We start from the raw sequence: 9,196 nt of genomic DNA on the forward strand, positions 1-9,196 counted from the left end.
CATCTACATGTCTGGAGAGCTGCATTTTTCAGTAGTACTTAGTTGGTTTCATTGCACTGCCGCTATTGAGGCTCAGCCTGAAAGTGCACACCCCAAGCTAACCTCTGCTTCCCTTTCCCCACAAGACATCCGAGGTGTTTAAGACCAAGTAGTAACGAACTTAGTATGTCACAAAATCGGTGTAATAGATTGTAGCCAACATCTTGAAAGTGAAATAGAATATGGTAAAATACAAAGTATCAGCGTATCTCATACAGTAAAGAATATGGACTGTATATGTAAGTGATAATATGTATTTTTTTCCAGACAGATATACCTAATAGGGTATGCTAATGCAGTTGCTCTGGACCAAAGGTGTTCCAACACCAGACTGGGCTACATAGTGACTTTGAGGCCAGCCTGGATTGCAGAGTAAGACCATTTAAAAAAAAAAAATTCCCCAAAGGAAAATTTAAAACAAATAGAGGAGTTGAGGAGATAGTAAATGAGTGTTTGTGGTACAGGCATAGGGACCTGAGTTCATGAGCACCCACATAAAAAGTGGAGTTTGGTTGCTCGTGTCTTAACCCCAGCACAGGGTAGATGGGGTGACAGGAGCCCTGGAGTTAACTTAGCATAGACAGAGAGCTTCCAGTTAAGTGAGAGACCTTGCGTCAAAGGCAGTAAGGCACAGAGAGTAGAAGGCTATATCTGGCATTCTACTCTGACCTCTGTCATGTTCCTGCACCACATACATACAAACCCTGCCCAAAACAAAAACAATGAATTGGATACTTAAATGGTTTCCCAGCCAGAATCCTATATTCTATTTACCTATTCCCCCAATTTGTCCTAAACACATGTCATGAACTGTCCTCTAAAATATAAGCCTTACCAGACTTCACCCTCTTCCAAAACAACACAGGGAAGCCGTGTGGCCTGTGGGGATATATTCAGGGCTCTTTGTGATTCTCAGGATCTGCTGTCTGTAAGCTTTATTTCCTTAACTTTAGTTATGCTATGGTGGTGCTGGCCCATGCCTTTAATCCCATCACTCAAGAGGCAGAGGCAGGTAGATCTTTCAAGACAGGGTTTCTCTATAGCCCTGGCTATCCTGGAGCTCACTCTGTAGACCAGGCTGGCCTTCATTCAGCTTACAGAGATCCACCCATCCTGCACCTTCTACATTTTTTTAAAAAAATTTCTTTCTCTCTTTCTTCCTTCCTCTCTCTTTCTTTCTTTTTTCTTTCTTTCTTTCTTTCTTTCTTTCTTTCTTTCTTTCTTTCTTTCTTTCTTTCTTTCTATATTTAATGTATATGAGTACACTGTGGCTGTCTCCAGACATCCCAGAAGAGGGCATCAGATCCCATTATAGATAGTTGTGAACTACCATGTGGCTGCTGGGAATTGATCTCAGGACCTCTGGAAAAGCAGCCAGTGCTCTTAACTGCTAAGCCATCTCTCCAGCTCCATCTTCTATATCTTTAAACTTGGCTCTTTCTTTTTCTAGATTCATTTTCTTTTATATATATGAATATTTGCCTCTATGTTTGTATGTTTATATATGTATGTATGTATGTATGTATGTATGTATGTATGAATGAATGAATCCACAGTGGTTTGCAGAGGCCAGAAGAGGGGTTGGATTTTCTGGAACTGGAGTTAAAGATGGTTGTGAGCAACCATGTAGTTCTGGGTCTTTTGCAAAAACAAGTGCACTAGACCACTGGGCTGTCTTTCCAGCCCTGTGGCCTACTTTTATCTGGAAAGCTTCCTTTGTTTTTCTTGAGTAATCTTCCAAAAGCTAGTTGGAACACCACTCAGATGTCTTAAGTACAAGACTTTCCTTCTGAAATAATGTTTTCACAGCCCAGCTTGGTGCTGGGCGGTGGTGGCGCACACCTTTGATCTCAGCACTTGGGAGGCAGAAGCAGGTGGATTTCTGAGTTCAAGGCCAGCCTGGTCTACAGAGTGAGTTCTAGGACAGCCAGGGCTACACAAAGAAACCCTGTCTCGAAAAACCAAAACAAACAAACAAACAAAAAAACCCAAACAGCCCAGCTGGGTGAACATTTCCAGTTGGGTGCAGTGGCTCCCATTTGTACTCTAGCTACTTTGGAAGCTGAGACAGGAATATCATGAGTTGGGGACCAACCTGGGCAACAAGTAGAGTCTCCCATTTAAAAAAATAAACAAACAAATGTAACTGGGGTTGGTGTCTTGTGCCTGTAATCTCAGCTCTTGGGAGGCTAAGACAAGAGGATGCTGTTAGTTCAGGTCAGCCTAGGTGAGTCCTTGTCTCAAAAAAACTAACAGAGCCAGGCAGGATGGTGTATACCTCTAGTCCTAGCACTTAGGGGGCAGAAGCAGATCTCTGTGAGTTTGAGGTCAGCCTGGTCTATATAGCACCTACCAGTGCTGTGTAGTGAGATATTGTCTCCAAAGAAATCAGGCAAGCAAAAAAAAAATACCCCTTATGGTGACACACACACAACTGTGGTCACCTTGCAGAGAATAAGAGACTTGGAAACACTCAGCCCATATCACACCCTTCTCTCCTCTGGAGATCTGTGTAGATGAGGGAGCAGAAAGATTGTTAGAGCCAGTCAGAGCCAGAAGAGATGGATAACTTCAAGGAGAGAGCTTTTTTCAGACATCAGAGCAGGTGTATGTTTGAACTCACAGACTGACAGCATGCAGAAGACCTGCACAAGCTCAAGTCAGACTTCCCAGCTCTGAGAAGGGGAAGAGGACACAAAATCCCACCCACCCTAGCCAAGAAGCTATTTGCAAGTGAAGGCTGCTGGCAGAGGGAAAAATCAGTTTCCTTCAATGGAGTGACACTGGGTATATCAACCACATTCCAGGAGTAGTCATTTAATACAAATTAGAGTTCATGTATTTGTGGTTTTAAAGAAAAAGACCATGAAGTTGGATGTGTAGGTAGGTAGGATGTGGAGGAGGGTAAAGAATATGTTCAAAATACAGTGCATAAAATTCTCAAAGGATGAATAAAAACATTAAAAAAAATCAGCTCACCCTTTGTAATATAAGTACTTGGGAGGCAGAGGTAAGAGAATAAGTGAGTTCGAGGGCAGTTAGGGCTACGTAGTAAGACCCTACCTAGCAAACCCTAGAATAAAAATTAATAAATGTTAGTTCATGGTCCACCCATCCCATATTATTTAACCCTCTGCACACATCTTGGAACAAGCGATTCCAAGTTTTTTGTAATTGTTCATGTATTTGTCTCAGAGTATGAGTTTCAGTGAGCCTGAATAATGGTGATAGTTATTCCTGGGTAGTGTCTTTAGTAATGACTGATTATTTTTTAAATGATTATTTTCATTTTATGTGCATCGGTGTTTTGACTGCATGTATGTCTGTGTGAGTGTCAGATCCCCTGGAACTGGAGTTACAGATACTTGTGAGCTACCATGTGCTTGCTTGGCTTTTGAACCTCAGTACTCTTGATTGTTAATTGATCTAGGAGGGCTCTGCCCACTACAGGCAACCCCATTCTATAGTAAGGTGATCTTCAGGTGTATATGAAAGTGCATGAGCCTTCATGGCAGCCGACAAGCAGCAACCTCTGTGGTCCCTACCCTATACATCTTTGTGAAGTGAGTTCCATGGTTGGATGTGATGCTGTATGGAATAGAAAGCAGGCCTGCCTTCAAGTTCTGTCTTAACTTCCTTCAGTGATGGATTGTGGATTGTGACCTGGAATTTTAAGTCAGTAAACCTTCTCAGGTTACTTCTGGTCAAAGTGTTTTATTACAGAAATGAATACAACAGAGCTTAGAATCCTAGCACTCAGGAGGTAGAGGTAGAAGGAACTTAAATTTGAGTTCACCCTACACTGTTATGCGATCTGGTTTTTTTATTTGAATGTAGTTCACAGTTCTGGAGACATCTAAAGTTGGACAGCTGTAACTGCTCAATTCTGCCTCACAGTGTTCTATGGTGCAAAGCTAAAAAGGCACACAGTGCTGCAAAAGAAATAACGGCGCTAACCTTCCAAGATAGCTAACTCATTTCCTCAAGAAAGACACGCTAAAGGCTGCAGAGAGAGGGCTTAGTAGTTAAGTGAATATTGGTCTTGCAGATCAACAGCCTTTAATTCAGCTCCAGGGAATTTGATGCCTCTGACCTCTGGCTTACTTTCACTCACTTGCACAGACACATACACATAATAAAAAATAAAAATAAAAAAAAATCTTAAAACATGCTTTGGAGCTGTGGCAAGCAGGTTTTTGTCACTGTTGCAAATATCTGAAATAAAGATCTTAGAAAAGTCTGTCTGGTGTGCTGATACATATCCTTAATCTCAGTCCTTTGAGGAAGAGTCAGGTGTATCTCTGGGTTTAAAGGCAGCCTGGTCTATGTAACCTTGTCTCAAAACAAACAAACAAAACAAAACAAGAACAAAAACACAGAAGGTTCATTTTGGTTCATTGTTTTGGAATTTTCAGTCCACAGTTGAATATCCATTGATATAGGACCTGTGTGATAAGTCAGTACATTGTAGAAGCGGTGTGTGGAGGACACAGCTGCTCATCTTACTGCAGTCAGAAAATGACAAATAAAAAAAAAGGGGGGGGGCTGGTGAAATGGCTCAACAGGTAAGAGCACCGACTGCTCATCAGAAGGTCGTGAGTTCAAATCCCAGCAACCTCAGGTGGCTCAAAACCATCCATAATGAGATCTGACGCCCTCTTCTGGTGTATCCGAAGACAGCTACATTGTACTTACATATAACAATAAATAAATCTTTAAAAATAAGTTTAAAAAAAAAAAAGGAAGAAAAGATTTCTTGTGCCATCACCTCTTACAAGGGCATACACATCTCACTTCAAGTTTGTATGGACCAGTGAGTTGGCACAGCAGGGAAAGGCTCTTGCTGCATACGTCTGGTGACTTGAGTTAAGCTTCCAGAGGCCACCTGAAGGTAGGAGAGAACTGACTCCATGCACAGTATACACACACACACACAGACACACCCCAGAAACCCTGTGTAAATCTTCTCTCCCTTCCTCCCTTCTCGTCCTTCTTTGTATTGTCTTGGTGATGGTCTTAAGCAGCAATGCTTGCCTTGCACTCACTGTTGAGACTGGGCTATTCCCTACTCTTTGTCACCCCATATTATATAAAACAGTGGTTTTCAGCCTGTGGGTTGCCCTGAGAGAACATTTATAAGCAGCTCTTGACTTGATTTTGAAATTGAAGGATCTTGCCCTGGATGCACAAGTACACACCACCATCTGTCAACAGTAGGGTTTAGGTACCACCCATGCAGCACTGGCTGATTAATGACTGACTCCTGGAAGAAGACAGGGTGCCATCCTGTAAATTTATTGGGGTGAGTTGAGACATTGGGGACATATGGGTAGATTAAAATCATATCAAACAAATGAGACATAAGAACTAATCTGACATAAGCCAGCCTAGGGAAAGGGTCCTCAACCAGAACCCCAAAAAGTGGTAGATACCTAGCACTTCAGTGGTGATGGCCCATCTCCTCTATCATCTGATGCTTGGGTATGTATCAAGGTCCACAGAAAGACAGAATTCTGGACTATTCCTGGGGCCTCTGTGAGTCTTGGTCCACTACTGTTCATGCGGGCCACCTGACTGCTGCCAGCCAGCCATCTGCTTGCTTTGTCTGTACCTGAACTGATCTTAGACCTGGTCTGCCTTTGGCCTTGGTGCTGGAACTCTGTGCTTTACTTTCAAACTGCCAACAACAGCTACTTTCTCGTTGTCTTAGTCACTGTTCTGTTGCTGTGAAGAGACACCATAACCAAGGCAGCTCTTAGAAAGCATTTAATTGAGGCTTGCATGCAGTTTCAGAAATTTAGTCTATTATCATAGTGGGGAGCGTAGTGGCATGCAGTTCTTGCATGGTTCTGGAGAAGTAACTTAGTTCTACATCCAGATCTGCAGGCAGCAGGAAGAGAGCCACTGACAAGGCCTGGCTTGGGCTTTTGAAACCACAAAGGTTACTACTCCTAGTTGTGCAGTTCCTCCAACAAACCATCCCTCCCAATCTGTGTTACTACCCTCTGATGACTAAGCATTCAAATATATGAACCTATGGAGCCATTCTTAGTCAAACCACCACACCAGTGGTTCATTATGCTATCAATACAGATTATACTTGCATTTTTCTCATCTCACTTTAGCTCTGTTACAGCCTCCTTTACTTGTTTTTTTTTTCTTTTTTTTTTAAAGATTTATTTATGTATGTGAGTACACATCAGATCCCATTACAGATGGTTGTGAGCCACCATGTGGTTGCTGGTAATTGAACCCAGGTTAAGAGTGCTCTTAACCTCTGAGCCATCTCTCCAGACCAATATTTTTTCTGTAAACCAAATGTATGCATATATGTAATGTGTGTATGCATGTCACTTGGGAGGCAGAAGTGGGCAGATATATGTGAGTTTGAGGACAGCCTGAACAACAGAAGAACTACATAGATAGATCTCATCTCAAAAAACCCAAAAAATAAAAAAACAAAAAAACCCAAATCAAAAACAAAACCAACAACAAGAACAACAACAAACCCATGATTGGAATAGAGGGGCTAGGTATTATTGGTCTTTGCTACTTTGTGGGGTTCTTCTTTTTCCTACCCTTTCTCCCCCTGGTTTCATCCTCTAACACTAGATAGAGAAACAAGGATAAAGGGGAGAGAGGAATTAGGAAAATCCCTGAATCTAATTTGTTTCTTTTTTGACCATGGTTATTATCAAACCACAACCAACTCACCCACCTACACAAAATCAGGGCTCTAGCATTTAAATATCCTCTGAAAAGTTCCCAGAATTTTTAACATCACAGAGTTGTAGAAACTGTCTGCAACTTTCAAACCATGCCTCTGCTAGAGCATGCGGCAAATCATAGTTGGCTGCTGAGGGCCGTCCAAAGCAGCCCCACATCCCTACACTTGGGTTTAAAATGGAAGCATATTCTTATAATATGTCTACATTTTAAAAAGAAACCAAGTTCCAAAATTGCCACTATACTGAGGAGATCGCTCAGTGATTTAAGTGTTTGATATGCAAGTGTGGGAACAGGAATTCTGATCACCAAGGTAAATACCAAGTGGGTATTGCAACTGTAATTTTGGCCTCAGAAGACAGAGACATGTTATCCATCAAGCAAGCTGACCAAGGAGACTTGGCTCAAGCTCTGGGTTTACTCGAAGGACTCTGCCTCCTTGATTAAAAATAATTGATGATGATTGTTGAGTTCTGCCCTGTTACAGTGCATGGCCTCCTGGAGGCAAAAAGTTTAACTGCACTTATCTCACACTGCCTGCCACTGGTGAGTGCTGGGCTTCAGGAAAGTGCAGAGACACCACTCAGGGGTGGAAAGTTCAGTCTGAGATGTGGAAATGTTGGTCTGGTGTTCCCAGACCTTCAATGAGGCCAGGGCTGTCGTGGTTCTCAGACTCTTGTATATCCAGGCACCTCTGGGAGTCTTAGAAGAGCTGAGAATAGAGTTGAGTGCCCACAGACTGTGAGGATGGGCAGGGAGCGATGTAGCGGGTAGGAGTCAGGGAGAAGCTCTGGCTTAGCTCAGAGGTGATTGTCATTAGCTTGGTGGCAGTTATGCCCAGGAGCAGAGATGGGCCTTCTACAGGAGATTTAGGCAGTGGCTCTGTCAAAGACCCCTTCCATGCTGCCCACTGCAATTCTTGATGAAATAGACAGTCGATAGTTCTAAACTGTTTATTGACTGTTTGGGGGGAAGATGGATGCAAATGTACCAATTTCTCAGGGTGGACCTGAGATTAAATACCTAGTGCAGGGAGGAATGTCTGGGAAGGGAAGCTTATTGGCTAAACCCTCAGGGCCTCTAGGTGTATGCTTTTTTCCCCCTTTGTTAATTTGGCAACAAATTAGTTTTTGTTAGTTTTTCAATCTTTTTTTTTTTTTTCAAGAAACAAAACTTGTTTTTTAATTATGTGTGTCTTTGTGGGTATATGTACATGATTTGGGGTGCTCATTGAGGCCAGCAGCCATTGGATCTTACAAGAGTTGGGGTTGTTTCAGGCTGCTGTTAGCTTCCTGACGTAGGCGCTGGGAACTGAACTCAGGTCATCTGGAAGAACCGTATATGCTTTTCACCGAGCCATCTCCAGCCCCAAGAAACAGCTCTAGAGCCTGGTGTTGGATTTTAGTTGGCAGAATTGACTGAGCACATAGAAAGCCCTAGCTCCAGCTCCTAGCAACACATAAACCTGTTGTGGTGGCACATGCCTGCAACCCCAATACTGGGGAGGTGGAGGCAGGAAGATCAGAAGTTCAAAGTCAGCCTTGACTAAGGGCCAGTTGGTCTTTTAAAAATACCACATCTGTGTCTGAAGAGTTGGCCTCACATAAATAAATAAATAAATAAATAAATAAATAAATAAATAAATAAATATTTTTAAAAAAAAGAAGAAGAAGAAGAAGAAAAGGCCACCCTGGGTTAAACAAGATCTTACCTTCTTTCTCTTTCTCCCCTGCTACACAAGTGCTGGGATTAAAGGCATGCATCGCCATGCCCAGCAAGAAGGAAAAGAAAAAAACAGAACAAATAAACCCCAACAAAATAACAGTTGAAATACTAGAATGTCCTAGACTAGATTCCTAACTTTAAATAGGATTCTGTGACCTTCCACTAAGGAGGTAATTAGCATTAGATAAGATCATAAGAATAAAGCTCTAATCTGATAGGATTGGTGTGCTTATAAGAAGATGGACTGGAAAGATGGATCAGAGGTTAAAAGCACTTGCTGCTTATGGTTATTTGAATGAAAGTGGTCCCCATAGGATCATATGTTTTAATGCTTGGTCCCAAGCTGGTAGAACTGATTAGGAAGGGGTAGGAGGTATGACCATGTTAGAGGAAGTGTGTCACTGAGGGTGGGCTTTGAGGTTTCAACAGACCATAGCATTCCTATTCTCTCTCTGCCTCATGGTTGTGTCTCAGGATGTGAGCTCTCAGTTACTGCTCCAGTGCCATGCCTGTTTGGTGTCATGCTGCCTGCTATGATAGCCATAGACTCTAAACCTCTGAAACTATAAGCCTCAAACAAACTCTTCTCTAAGCTGCATTGGTCATGGTATCTTATTATAGTAATAGAAAATTAAGACAGAAGCTAGTTCCAGGAGTGGGGTATTAGTGCCTGACCTTGCTTTTTTTTTTTTTTTTTTTTTTTTTT

The 9,196-nt window shown here is 42.2% G+C and overlaps 1 protein-coding gene across 1 annotated transcript in view; it reads left to right on the forward strand.

Moving 5' to 3' along the window:
* LOC116069279 (up-regulator of cell proliferation) overlaps window positions 1-9,196 on the forward strand; it is a 43,495-nt gene that overhangs the window by 579 nt on the left and 33,720 nt on the right. The window lies entirely within an intron of this gene.

This window comes from Mastomys coucha, unplaced genomic scaffold (genome assembly GCF_008632895.1).
Source record: "Mastomys coucha isolate ucsf_1 unplaced genomic scaffold, UCSF_Mcou_1 pScaffold22, whole genome shotgun sequence".
Taxonomy (NCBI): Eukaryota; Metazoa; Chordata; class Mammalia; order Rodentia; family Muridae; genus Mastomys; species Mastomys coucha.